General features: G+C 46.6%; 1 protein-coding gene across 2 annotated transcripts in view; it reads left to right on the top strand.

Moving 5' to 3' along the window:
- ALK (ALK receptor tyrosine kinase) overlaps positions 1–14402 on the top strand; it is an 880658-nt gene that overhangs the window by 694191 nt on the left and 172065 nt on the right. The window lies entirely within an intron of this gene.

The raw sequence follows: 14402 nt of genomic DNA, 5'->3' as shown, positions 1-14402 counted from the left end.
TATTCTTGTACATAGGGGCAGTATTATATTAGTTATATTCTTGTACATAGGGGCAGTATTATAGTAGTTATATTCTTGTACATAGGTGCAGTATTATAGTAGTTATATTCTTGTACACAGGGGCAGTATTATAGTAGTTATATTCTTGTACATAGGGGGCAGTATTATAGTAGTTATATTCTTGTACATAGGGGGCAGTATTATAGTAGTTATATTCTTGTACATAGGGGGCAGTATTATAGTAGTTATATTCTTGTACATAGGAGCAGTATTATAGTAGTTATATTCTTGTACATAGAGGGCAGTATTATAGTAGTTATATTTTTGTACATAGGAGCAGTATTATAGTAGTTATATTCTTGTATATAGGAGCAGTATTATAGTAGTTATATTCTGGTACATAGGTGCAGTATTATAGTAGTTATTTTCTTGTACATAGGGGCAGTATTATCTATATATATAATTGTCTAAGGGGTACTTCCGTCTTTCTGTCGGCAACTTCCGCCACGGATATTCATTCGCTGATTGGTCTCGCCAGCTGCCGGTCATGGCTGCCGCGACCAATCAGCGACGGGCACAGTCCGATTAGTCCCTCCCTACTCCCCTGCAGTCAGTGCCCGGTGCCCGCTCCATACTCCCCGCAGTCACGGCTCACACAGGGTTAATGCCAGCGGTAACGGACCGCGTTATGTCGCGGGTAACTCACTCCGTTACCGCCGCTATTAACCCTGTGTGACCAAGTTTTTACTATTGAGACAGCCTATGCAGCCTCAATAGTAAAAACATCTAATGTTAAAAATAATAAAAAAAACAAACAAACAAATCATTATATACTCACCTTCTGCTGCCTTTCCGATGCTCCGGTGACCGGTCCATGCAAGTGGCAGGTTCCGGTGCTAAGGTTGGTGTGCGACAAGGACCTGCCATGACGTCACAGTCATGTGACCGCGACGTAGTCGCAGGCCCTGCGCGCCTGCGCGAGAAGGACCTGCCGTGACTTCACGGTCATGTGACCGCGACGTCATCACACCCTCGAACCGGAAGCTGCCGCCTGAACCGAACACAGGCGACAAAACTACAAGGGGCCCCTCGGAAGGTGAGTATATGTTTATTTTTTATTTTTGAACCTGTGACATACGTGGCTGGGCGATATACTACGTAGCTGGGCAATATACTACGTAACTGGGCAATATACTACGTCACTGGGCAATATACTACGTCACTTGTCAATATACTACGTGGCTGTGCAATATACTAATTGGCTGGTCAATATACTACGTAACTGGGCAATATACTACGTAACTGGGCAATATACTACGTGACTGGGCAATATACTACGTCACTGGGCAATATACTATGTCGCTGGGCAATATACTATGTCGCTGTGCAATATACTACGTGGCTGGGCAATATACTACGTGGCTGGGCAATATACTACGTGGCTGGGCAATATACTACGTGGCTGGGCAACATACTACGTCGCTGGGCAACATACTACGTGGACATGCATATTCTAGAATACCCGATGCGTTAGAATCGGGCCACCATCTAGTCTACTATATAATTGTCTAAGGGTCACTTCCGTCTTTCTGTCTGTCCTTCTGTCAGCAACTTCCGTCACGGATATTCAGTAGCTGATTGGTCTCGCCAGCTGCCTGTCATGGCTGCCACGACCAATCAGCGACGGCCACAGTCCGATTAGTCCCTCCCTACTCCCCGCAGTCAGCGCCCGCTCCATACTCCCCGCAGTCACCGCTCACACAGGGTTAATGCCAGCGGTAACGGACCGCGTTATGCCGCTGGTAACTCACTCCGTTACCGCCGCTATTAACCCTGTGTGACCCAAGTTTTTACTATTAACACTGCCTATGCAGCATCAATAGTAAAAGGATCTTATGTTAAAAATAATAAAAAAAAAAAAAAAATCATTATATACTCACCTTCCGCCGTCTTTCCCGCAACTTGCGACCCTCCGGTGACCACTCCGCGCAAGCGGCAGGTTCCGGTAGCAAGGATCGTATGGTAGAAGGACCTGCCATTGAAGCGATGGCCGGGGGACCACCACGGTGCAGGAAGACTACTGTACACAGGATGAGGTGCAAACAACAAAGGGTAGATTTATTGGAAGGCAAGGAATGAAGTGGGTGAGGAAGATGCAAACAGGGGTATGCAATGGCAAGAGACACTTTACAAGAGTTATAAACTTTATCTTGTCCGTAAAATAGCACGGTGCTCCAACTGTTACAGACTCAGAATATGTCTCAAAAGCAACTTTAAACAATACACAAATAACGATACTACTCTACATATAACCTCCCTGGCCTTTACTAAGCAGGCCACACGGCTCCCGTGTACTGACTACTGAAGCCTGCACTAGGCCCTAACAGGTGCACCAAACAGGAACAGACTCACGGTGATGTTGGGGACTCAAGTCCAGTCCCAGGAGGGCCCCCAGCAGTCCAATATGGCGGTGCGCACTGCCCTCTGTCAGCTCTGTGAAGCGTGGTCTTCTCTTTGCTTCTGGATCCTAGGGATACTCCTGGAAACTGTAAGTCCCTTTCTCAGTATCTTCCTGGCTTCACAAACTAGCACAGAACAGCCACCTTTGCTGCACCCGGAAAAGTCTTGCAAATCTCACAAGTACACTTCGTCCCAGACTGTGGGACCTTTCTTGTAGCAAACAGCACAAATTCCTCTTTCGCAGCTTCAGCTCACACGCACAGTTCAGGCTCAACTCCTCCCCTAATTCCAGGGCAGTTCATCTTCACAGCCTATAGCAGGGGGAAGCAGGACATTCCATCACACCAGACAAGGGGGTGCTGTCTCTTAAAGTGGCAGCGTGTTACTGTCCATAACAGCACCACCCTCTTACACCATGACGTCACGGTCATGTGACCGTGACGTCATCACGCCCTGGGACCGGAAGCTGCCGCCTGCACCGCACACAGGCGACAGAACTACAAGTATGGTGAGAATGTTAGAACTACAAGGGGCCCTCGGATCGGAAGGTGAGTATGTTTATTTTTTATTTTTTAACCTGTGACATACGTGGCTGGGCAATATACTACGTAGCTGGGCAATATACTACATCGCTGTGCAATATACTACGTGGCTCTGTGCTGTATACTACGTCACTGGCCAATATACTACGTCACTGGGCAATATACTACGTGGCTGGGCAATATACTACGTGGACATGCATATTCTAGAATACCGGATGCGTTAGAATTGGGCCACTATCTAGTAGTAGTTATATTCTTGTACATAGGAACAGTATTATAGCAGTTATATTTTTGTACATAGAAGCAGTATTATAGTAGTTATATTCTTGTATATAGGAGCAGTATTATAGCAGTTATATTCTTGTACATAGGAGCAGTATTATAGTAGTTATATTCTTGTACATAGGAGCAGTATTATAGTACTTATATTCTTGTACATAGGAGCAGTATTATAGTAGCTATATTCTTGTACATAGGGGCAGTATTATAGTAGTTATATTCTTGTACATAGGAGCAGTATTATAGTAGTTATATTCTTGTACATAGGGAGCAGTATTATAGTAGTTATATTCTTGTACATAGGAGCAGTATTATAGTAGTTATATTCTTGTACATAGGGGCAGTATTATAGTAGTTATATTCTTGTACATAGGAGCAGTATTATAGTAGTTATATTCTTGTACATAGGAGCAGTATTATAGTAGTTATATTCTTGTACATAGGGGCAGTATTATAGTAGTTATATTCTTGTACATAGGAGCAGTATTATAGTAGTTATATTCTTGTACATAGGGGCAGTATTATAGTAGTTATATTCTTGTACATAGGAGCAGTATTATAGTAGTTATATTCTTGTACATAGGAGCAGTATTATAGTAGTTATATTCTTGTACATATGGGCAGTATTATAGTAGTTATATTCTTGTACATAGGAGCAGTATTATAGTAGTTATATTCTTGTACATAGGGGCAGTATTATAGTAGTTATATTCTTGTACATAGGGGGCAGTATTATAGTAGTTATATTCTTGTACATAGGGGCAGTATTATAGTAGTTATATTCTTGTACATAGGGGCAGTATTATAGTAGTTATATTCTTGTACATAGGGGCAGTATTATAGTAGTTATATTTTTGTACATAGTGTAGCATGGCTAAAGGGTGTCTAATCGACGGGAGATATGTGTCACATAGATGGCTTACCGCTGTGATGTAACCATAGCTGTCAGTATGTATGTCAGGACCTGTGGTGAGATCACAACCACATGTCTGATCATGTGATGGGTTCTGGGTGTGGTTACACCTATTAAAGAAAGCCTAATGCTAGCCTCCAGAGGGAGTGTGGGAATCTGTCATGGTGGACAGAGATCCCTGTGTCCAGGCGGGACACTACAGACAGGAGTCTGTATGTGTGGAGGAGAAAGCCTCCACAGGACTGAGCCTGAAGGACTGGACATTTGTATTTTCCTTTCCTGAGCCAAAGGCTATTTCTTTTCTGTTTTGCTGTATGGTTTATGGTGCAAATAAACCTGTGAACTTTTAAAGAGAACGTGCCTCCTGTTTCCTCCAACGCACCTGAGCGAGTCAATCCCTACAATTGGTGTTTCGGATGCGGGCAAAGATCCAGGAGCACATGTTGCAGCGCTGGCTGGGCTGAGCCAAGAAGAGTGGACGGTCTTGACAACCGTGAATAATACAGTACTGACCGGGGTCAGTGAGAACTGCTGTTTTGGGATACCTCTGAGGAGACGAGGGATCTGGGAACCTGTGTGGCCGGCAACCACAGGTAACGGACAGGTGTCCGTGTGTACTGACCGGGGTCAGTGGAAAAAAACAAACAAACTGGTTTTTAGGCTGTGGTAAAGCCGGGTGTGAAACAGACTGAAGTCTGTGTGCTGTACTGACCGGGGTCAGTGAAAGACTGTTTGTTTTTTTCTGTGGAGCACGTGTGCAGGTGCTTGCTGTGGACCGGAGAGTCCAGGGTTTTTTCTTTTTCCTGAGAGTCAGCTTGCTGTGGCTCGGTGAGGTCACGAAATTTGCTGTGGCTCAGTGGAGTCACGAAGGGGACAAGCGGCTTGCTGTGGATCGGCGGGTCCACGAAGGGGACAATCGGCTTGCTGTGGATCGGCGGGTCCACGAAGTCTGCGGTAGAGCCTTGTGGAGTGTGGCCGCGGTTGCAGTGGGAGGTTCCGCAGCGGCTGGAGCTGCAGTGGCAGCAGCGGCGGATTGTGATCGGCAGCTGGAGGTGCCAGTTGTGTGTGACTGCAGCGGGAGCTGTGGCGGTACCAGCAGGAGCTGGTTAAGTGACATATTAAAAAAAAAAAAAGAGACATTGCTGGTTTAATGTGTGCAGACTCTTAAAGGGCCAGAGTCACATTGGTGTGCTGGGCGAACTGAGGCCTGAGAGTACTGTGGGAAGTCAACGGGGTGTACCCCAGTGTGGGGTGGTGTCCCTAAAAGTGGGGTGGAGTCCCAAAACGGAGCGGTGACCCAAATAATTATGGTTGGCCAAAAAGGGGCCGGGCATCCCAAAAAAGGGGCGGCGTCCCAAAAGGGGGTAGTTGCCCAAAAGGGGGTCGAGTCCCTAAAAGGGGTGGTGGCCCTAAAGGAGAAAATGGTCCACAAGGGGGCGGTAACCCAAAAGGGGGTGGAGTCCAAAAAAGGGGCGGCGGCGAATGCGCTGATAAACTGTTGCCGAGTTCAGTGTTTGAACAGCGCATGTTCAGAATGTTGTACTGACTTTTCATCTGACAAAATGACACAGAGCTGTTCTGTAGAAGTCAATGGAGTGTGCGTGACTGGACTTCTGGACTCAGGGAGCCTGGTGACGCTGGTGACCGCCACACTCCCTGTCTATCTGATTCCCGGAAGGAAGATGGAAGCCCACTGCGTTCATGGGGTCGCTAGGGATTATCCGGTGTCCAGGGTAATCATTGAGACGCCCACTGTTATTGCCAGCCATGATGTACCTGTAGTCTCAGACTTGCCATTCCCTGTTGTAATTGGCCAGGACTTTGAAAGGTTTTGGGACTTGTGGGAGGAAAGGGGAGTGTCTGAGTGCTCAGAACGGACTCAGAATGACCCTAAGGGAGCCCCACCTGTCATGATTCCCAATGGCAGGGAAACATCAGAACACAAAAATAACGGACGAGCTCTGGGTGATGGAATCTCGAGCTGACCGTGAGCTAAATCTACCACACAACTAATAGTGGCCAGGGAGCATACCTACGACTTCCTAGATGCCACGCGCCAGCCAGAGGACTAACTACGCCTGGTAGAGGAAGGAACAGACCTGGCTTACCTCTAGGGAAATACCCCAAAAGATGATAGCAGCCCCCCACATGTAATGACGGTGAGGTAAGAGGAAAAGACATACACAGTATGAAAGTAGATTTAGCAAAGTGAGGTCCACTTACTAGATAGCAGAAGGATACAAAAGAGGACTTCACGGTCAACTGAAAACCCTTTCAAAAAACCATCCTGAAATTACTTTAAGACTCCTGTGTCAACTCATGACACAGGAGTGGCAATTTCAGCCCGCAAGAGCTTCCAGCTACAGAAAATAACAAAACTGCAAACTGGACAAAAGATACAAAACAAAAGGACAAAGTCCACTTAGCTGATCAGCAGACTAGTAGCAGGAACATGCAACCGAAGGCTCTGGTTACAATGATGACCGGCAAGGAAATGACTGGAGAGCAAGGCTAAATAGGAAACTCCCAAACACTGATGGGAACAGGTGACCTGAGACAGCAAAGCACACACAAGTCACCAGTACCACCAGCAACCACCAGGGGAGCCCAAAAAGCGGATTCACAACAGTACCCCCCCCCTTAAGGAGGGGGCACCGAACCCTCACGAGAACCGCCAGGGCGATCTGGATGAGCCCTATGAAAGGCACGAACCAAATCCGAGGCATGAACATCAGAGGCAGTTACCCGAGAATTATCTTCCTGACCATAGCCCTTCCATTTAACCAGATATTGAAGTCTCCGTCTGGAAACACGGGAATCCAAGATCTTCTCTACAACGTACTCCAATTCACCCTCCACCAGCACAGGAGCAGGAGGTTCAGTAGAAGGAACCACCGGTACCTCATATCTCCGCAACAACGACCGATGGAATACATTATGGATAGCGAAAGATGCCAGGAGGTCCAAACGAAAGGACACAGGGTTAAGTATCTCCAAAATCCTATAAGGACCGATGAACCGAGGCTTAAACTTAGGAGAAGAAACCCTCATAGGGACAAAACGGGAAGACAACCACACCAAGTCCCCAACACGAAGGCGAGGACCAACACGACGACGGCGGTTAGCAAACTGCTGAGTCCTCTCCTGGGACAACTTCAAATTGTCCACCACTTGTCCCCAAATCTGATGCAACCGATCCACCACCGCATCCACTCCAGGACAATCCGAAGATTCCACCTGACCAGATGAAAAACGAGGATGAAACCCCGAATTGCAAAAGAAAGGAGAAACCAAAGTGGCAGAACTAGCCCGATTATTAAGAGCAAATTCTGCCAACGGCAAAAAGGCAACCCAGTCATCCTGATCCGCAGACACAAAACACCTCAAATAAGTCTCCAAAGTCTGATTAGTTCGCTCCGTCTGGCCATTAGTCTGAGGATGGAATGCAGACGAAAAAGACAAATCAATGCCCAACCTGGCACAGGATGCCCGCCAAAATCTAGACACGAACTGGGTTCCCCTGTCAGAAACGATGTTTTCCGGAATACCATGCAAGCGAACCACATTTTGAAAAAATAGAGGGACCAACTCAGATGAGGAAGGCAACTTAGGCAATGGTACCAAATGAACCATTTTAGAAAAACGGTCACACACCACCCAGATGACAGACATCTTCTGAGAAACAGGGAGATCAGAAATAAAGTCCATAGAGATGTGCGTCCAAGGCCTCTTCGGAACAGGCAAGGGCAACAATAACCCACTAGCCCTAGAACAACAAGGCTTGGCCCGAGCACACACATCACAAGACTGCACAAAAACACGCACATCCCGAGACAGGGAAGGCCACCAGAAGGATCTAGCCACCAAATCTCTGGTACCAAAGATTCCAGGATGACCTGCCAGCGAAGAAGAATGAACTTCCGAGATGACTCTACTGGTCCAATCATCAGGAACAAACAGTCTACCAGGCGGACAACGATCAGGTCTATCCGCCTGAAATTCTTGCAAAGCACGTCGCAGATCTGGGGAGACAGCAGACAAAACCACTCCATCCTTAAGGACACCAGCAGGTTCAGAATCCCCAGGAGAGTCAGGCTCAAAACTCCTAGAAAGAGCATCTGCCTTAACATTCTTAGAACCCGGTAAGTATGAAACCACAAAATTAAACCGAGAAAAAAACAACGACCATCGTGCCTGTCTAGGATTCAGGCGCCTGGCAGACTCTAAATAAATCAGATTCTTGTGATCAGTCAAAACTACCACCTGATGTCTGGCACCCTCAAGCCAATGACGCCACTCCTCAAATGCCCACTTCATGGCCAAAAGCTCCCGATTACCAACATCATAGTTTCGCTCGGCGGCCGAAAATTTTCGTGAAAAGTACGCACAAGGTCTCATCACTGAGCAGTCGGAACTTTTCTGCAACAAAACCGCCCCCGCTCCGATCTCGGAAGCATCGACCTCAACCTGAAAGGGAAGAGAAACATCAGGCTGGCGCAACACAGGGGCAGACAAAAAGCGGCGCTTAAGCTCCCGAAAGGCCTCCACAGCAGCAGGCGACCAATTGGCAACATCAGCACCCCTCTTGGTCAAATCCGTCAGAGGTTTAGCAACGCCAGAAAAAACAGTTATAAATCGACGATAAAAATTAGCAAAGCCCAAGAATTTCTGAAGGCTCTTAAGAGAAGTAGGCTGCGTCCAGTCACAAATAGCCCGAACCTTGACAGGGTCCATCTCAATAGAAGAAGGGGAAAAAATGTACCCCAAAAAGGAAATCTTTTGAACCCCAAAAACACACTTTGAACCCTTTACACACAAAGAATTCTCCCGCAAAACCTGAAAAACCCTCCTGACCTGTTGAACATGAGACTCCCAGTCATCAGAAAAAATCAAAATATCATCCAAATACACAATCATAAATTTATCCAAATATTCACGGAAAATATCATGCATTAAGGACTGAAAGACTGAAGGTGCATTAGAAAGGCATTACCAAATACTCAAAATGGCCCTCAGGCGTATTAAATGCGGTTTTCCACTCATCCCCCTGCTTAATTCGCACCAAATTATACGCCCCACGAAGATCAATCTTAGAGAACCACTTAGCCCCCCTTATGCGAGCAAACAAATCAGTCAGCAAAGGCAACGGATACTGATATTTGACTGTAATTTTATTCAGGAGTCGATAATCAATACAAGGCCTCAGAGAGCCATCCTTTTTAGATACAAAGAAAAAACCAGCTCCTAAAGGAGATGAAGAAGGACGAATATGTCCCTTTTCCAGGGACTCCTTAATATACTCTCGCATAGCAGCATGTTCAGGTACAGATAAGTTAAACAAACGACCCTTTGGAAATTTACTGCCAGGAATCAGATCTATGGCGCAATCACAATCTCTGTGGGGAGGGAGTGAACCAATTTTTGGCTCCTCAAAAATATCACGATAATCAGACAAAAATGCCGGAATCTCAGAGGGAATAGATGACGAAATGGAAACCAAAGGTATGTCCCCATGAGCCCCCCGACATCCCCAGCTTAACACAGACATTGTTTTCCAGTCAAGGACTGGGTTATGAGATTGTAACCATGGTAATCCAAGCACCAAAACATCATGCAAATTGTACAACACAAGGAAGCGAATCACCTCCTGATGGTCTGGAGTCATACGCATAGTCACTTGCGTCCAGAATTGTGGTTTATTACAAGCCAAAGGCGTAGAATCAATACCCTTCAGAGGTATAGGGACTTCCAGAGGCTCTAAATCAAACCCACAGCGCCTGGCAAAGGACCAATCCATAAGACTCAGAGTGGCGCCAGAGTCCACATAGGCATCCACGGTAATAACTGATAATGAACAAATCAAGGTTACAGACAGAATAAATTTAGACTGTAAAGTGCCAATTGAAATAGACTTGTCAACCTTCCTTGTACGTTTAGAGCATGCTGATATAACATGAGCAGAATCACCACAATAGAAGCATAACCCATTTTTACGCCTATAATTCTGCCGCTCACTTCTGGACAGAATTCTGTCACATTGCATTTTCTCTGGCGTCTCTTCAGAAGATACCGCCAAATGGTGCACGGGTTTGTGCTCCCGCAAACGCCGATCAATCTGAATAGCCATTGTCATGGACTCATTCAGACCTGTGGGCGCAGGGAACCCGACCATAACATCTTTAACGGCATCAGAAAGGCCCTCTCTGAAATTTGCCGCTAGGGCGCACTCATTCCACTGAGTAAGCACAGACCATCTACGAAATTTTTGGCAGTATATCTCAGCTTCATCTTGCCCTTGAGATAGGGCTATCAAAGCTTTTTTCAGCTTGAATCTCCAAATTAGGTTCCTCATAAAGCAACCCTAAAGCCAGAAAAAACGCATCCACATTGAGCAACGCAGGATCCCCTGGTGTCAATGAAAATGCCCAATTTTGAGGGTCACCTCGCAGCAAAGAGATTACAATCTTAACCTGCTGGACAGGATCTCCAGAGGAGTGAGGTCTGAGAGAAAGGAACAATTTACAATTATATTTGAAATTCAGGAACCGAGATCTATCTCCGGAAAACACCTCTGGTGTAGGAATTTTAGGTTCAGACATCGGAGTATGTATAACAAAATCTTGTAAATTTTGAACCTTGGTAGCAAGATTATTTAAACCTACAGCTAAACTCTGAGGGTCCATCTTAAAACAGGTGAGATCAGAGCCATTCAAGGATTAGAAGGAGAGAAAGGCAAAGGCTGTAATTAGAGCTGAAATACAACTGATCCAACTATGGAGCAAGCATAGGGGGAAGAAAAAAAAAAAATCTACAGACTTCTTTTTTCTCTCCTTTCTTCTGCCAATAACTTTAACACTGGCCGGTCATACTGTCATGATTCCCAATGGCAGGGAAACATCAGAACACAAAAATAACGGACGAGCTCTGGGTGATGGAATCTCGAGCTGACCGTGAGCTAAATCTACCACACAACTAATAGTGGCCAGGGAGCATACCTACGACTTCCTAAATGCCACGCGCCAGCCGGAGGACTAACTACGCCTGGTAGAGGAAGGAACAGACCTGGCTTACCTCTAGGGAAATACCCCAAAAGATGATAGCAGCCCCCCACATGTAATAACGGTGAATTAAGAGGAAAAGACATACACAGTATGAAAGTAGATTTAGCAAAGTGAGGTCCACTTACTAGATAGCAGAAGGATACAAAAGAGGACTTCACGGTCAACTGAAAACCCTTTCAAAAAACCATCCTGAAATTACTTTAAGACTCCTGTGTCAACTCATGACACAGGAGTGGCAATTTCAGCCCGCAAGAGCTTCCAGCTACAGAAAATAACAAAACTGCAAACTGGACAAAAGATACAAAAGGACAAAGTCCACTTAGCTGATCAGCAGACTAGTAGCAGGAACATGCAACCGAAGGCTCTGGTTACAATGATGACCGGCAAGGAAATGACTGGAGAGCAAGGCTAAATAGGAAACTCCCAAACACTGATGGGAACAGGTGACCTGAGACAGCAAAGCACACACAAGTCACCAGTACCACCAGCAACCACCAGGGGAGCCCAAAAAGCGGATTCACAACACCCACCACAACAGGAGGCTATACTGATTCCGAGTGGTGTAATGAATAAAAAGGAGATAGCGACACCTAAGGTCGACAGTCCAGAGTTACGGGTGACTGGAAGAAAGTGTGGGTCTGACACCTGTTTAAGTGGGGACTTGCTGTTCCAGGATGACAGGGTGAGAGGGGGTGACTCCTATCCAGACTGTGACTCAAGCGCAAAGAGAAAAGAGTACAGTAAGGAGGAGCAGAGTAAAAGTCACAAATCTTCATCTCGTCACGGGGGACGCAAAAAGGCGGGACAGGTTACACCCTCTGAGAAGAGAGATGATGAGGAAGAGACAGGGTCAGGTACAGATCAGGTTTCTGTCCTTGATGAGGAGGTCGCTTTGTCTCTGACAAACCCTAGCACTGAGGTAGTTAGTGACGGGCTGGGGTTAGAACAGACCTGTAGTAGACCCACATCTACAATACCTGGAAAGAGTGAAGTGGCTCAGTATGATGACATACCTGATGCTGAAGAGATGGAGAGCTCTGAAGTTACTAAAAGTCAAGAGGTACCTAAGAGTAAACAGACAGAGAGCCCAGGAGAGACCATAGAGCTGGATGCAGAAACAGGTGGAACTCTGAAGAGGCAGAGTCTGGGTGGGCAAGAGCCCCCATCTGAAAGTTTAATTAAAGAACTGGTGGTGCGACATGTGCTAGCCAAAAGAGAGCAGGACCATAACATAGAGCTGCTTAGAGAAACAGTCGAACGAGAAAGGGTCCTGAGGCAAGCAATTGAACACAAAGTGGGTGACCTAGAGAAGGAGGTCGTTGAACTCAGAGGTCACCTATCAGCGTGTCAGGCCATGAATAGGGCCATAGTGAAAGATATGGATGTGCTCCGAATGGCTCAAGAAAAACATCAGCAGGCGCTTCGCCAGAGAGAGGAGGAACGTCGCTGCCTGGCAGAGGAGTTGCCAATGCCCATTTTGGCGAAGGCTCAAGCGGAAGAAAAGACTGAGGAAGAGTTCGTGCTAAAAGCAGAACAAGAGAGTCACCCGGTCGTGACAGACGTCTTCGTGGAAAGGTCAGAGACAAAAAGGGAGCCATCTGTCTTTGAAGAGAGTGAGACCCTGCTCTTCAAGACCGTGATTGATGTACCCGAAGAGGTGCAAGAAGCCTGTATCGGTGAAGGTGTGCATGAGGCCTTCAGAAAAGCAGTGGAAGCATGTAGTGTGCACTGGGCACCAGAGACTAAACAGTTGGTGATACTGTCGAATAGGGAAGTCACAGTAAAGCGGGTGGCTGTCCTGAGGGATATGCACCTACACTGCCTCCATACAAAGCAGAAGATCATTTTGAAGAATGATGAAGCCGTTCGACATTTGGAGCGTGAAAAGAAAGCTCTTAGTCAGCTGGGCTTAGTGGAAGACAGTCCAAGTACCCAAAGGTCTGGTGGCGAAAGTCATTGGGAAACTTGGGAGAGTGATGCAGGAGATGGTGGATAAATCTGGTCTGAAGAGACTGAGGATACCGGCTGATGAAGAGGTCCAGGTCATGGATGAAGATGGGATGGTTCCGTTCCTGGTTGTCGGGTCCAGAGAGAGTCTTAGGAATATCCGCATGCTCCTGGAATATCGCGTGGCCTACCTAAGGGAGGTAGAGCAACTGAGACGTGAGAGACTGCTAGTTAATAAACAGCTGCCAGAGAGGCGAAGAGGTGCTCCAAAGCCTGGAAGTCCTCAAGCTGAAGTTAACAGAGGATATAGACGTAAAGAGAAGAGCTGCTCTCCGAAGGAAGATAATAGGAGAGATCAACAACCGAGAGAGAACCGAAGGTGGTCAGTTGGAAGAGCTAGAAATAGTGTCCCCAGTTAGCTCAGGGCTCAGTGACTTAAGTGGGAGATCCTGTAGAGGACGAGATGACAAGGGGTCACCGTTATCAAAGGATGTGACGGAAAGGGATGACAAAGGCCGACGAAAGGGTTCAATAACAGGCCCTGACTTAGACAGACGGTGTGGCTGTCAGGGACGACTGAGAGGGGTCTCTAGTCGGTTTAGGATAAGTGCCAAGCCCCACAGCTTTAGGCAGAGGGGGGAGGTATGTAGCATGGCTAAAGGGTGTCTAATCGACGGGAGATATGTGTCACATAGATGGCTTACCGCTGTGATGTAACCATAGCTGTCAGTATGTATGTCAGGACCTGTGGTGAGGTCACAACCACATGTCTGATCATGTGATGGGTTCTGGGTGTGGTTACACCTATTAAAGAAAGCCTAATGCTAGCCTCCAGAGGGAGTGTGGGAATCTGTCATGGTGGACAGAGATCCCTGTGTCCAGGCGGGACACTACAGACAGGAGTCTGTGTGTGTGGAGGAGAAAGCCTCCACAGGACTGAGCCTGAAGGACTGGACATTTGTATTTTCCTTTCCTGAGCCAAAGGCTATTTCTTTTCTGTTTTGCTGTATGGTTTATGGTGCAAATAAACCTGTGAACTTTTAAAGAGAACGTGCCTCCTGTTTCCTCCAACGCACCTGAGCGAGTCAATCCCTACAATAGGTGCAGCATTATAATAGTTATATTCTTGCACATAGGGGCAGTATTATAGTAGTTATATTGTTGTACATAGGAGCAGTATTATAGTAGTTATATTCTCGT

This window comes from Ranitomeya variabilis, chromosome 2 (assembly GCF_051348905.1).
Source record: "Ranitomeya variabilis isolate aRanVar5 chromosome 2, aRanVar5.hap1, whole genome shotgun sequence".
Classification (NCBI taxonomy): domain Eukaryota; kingdom Metazoa; phylum Chordata; class Amphibia; order Anura; family Dendrobatidae; genus Ranitomeya; species Ranitomeya variabilis.
This window is presented reverse-complemented; position numbering and strand designations above follow the sequence as displayed.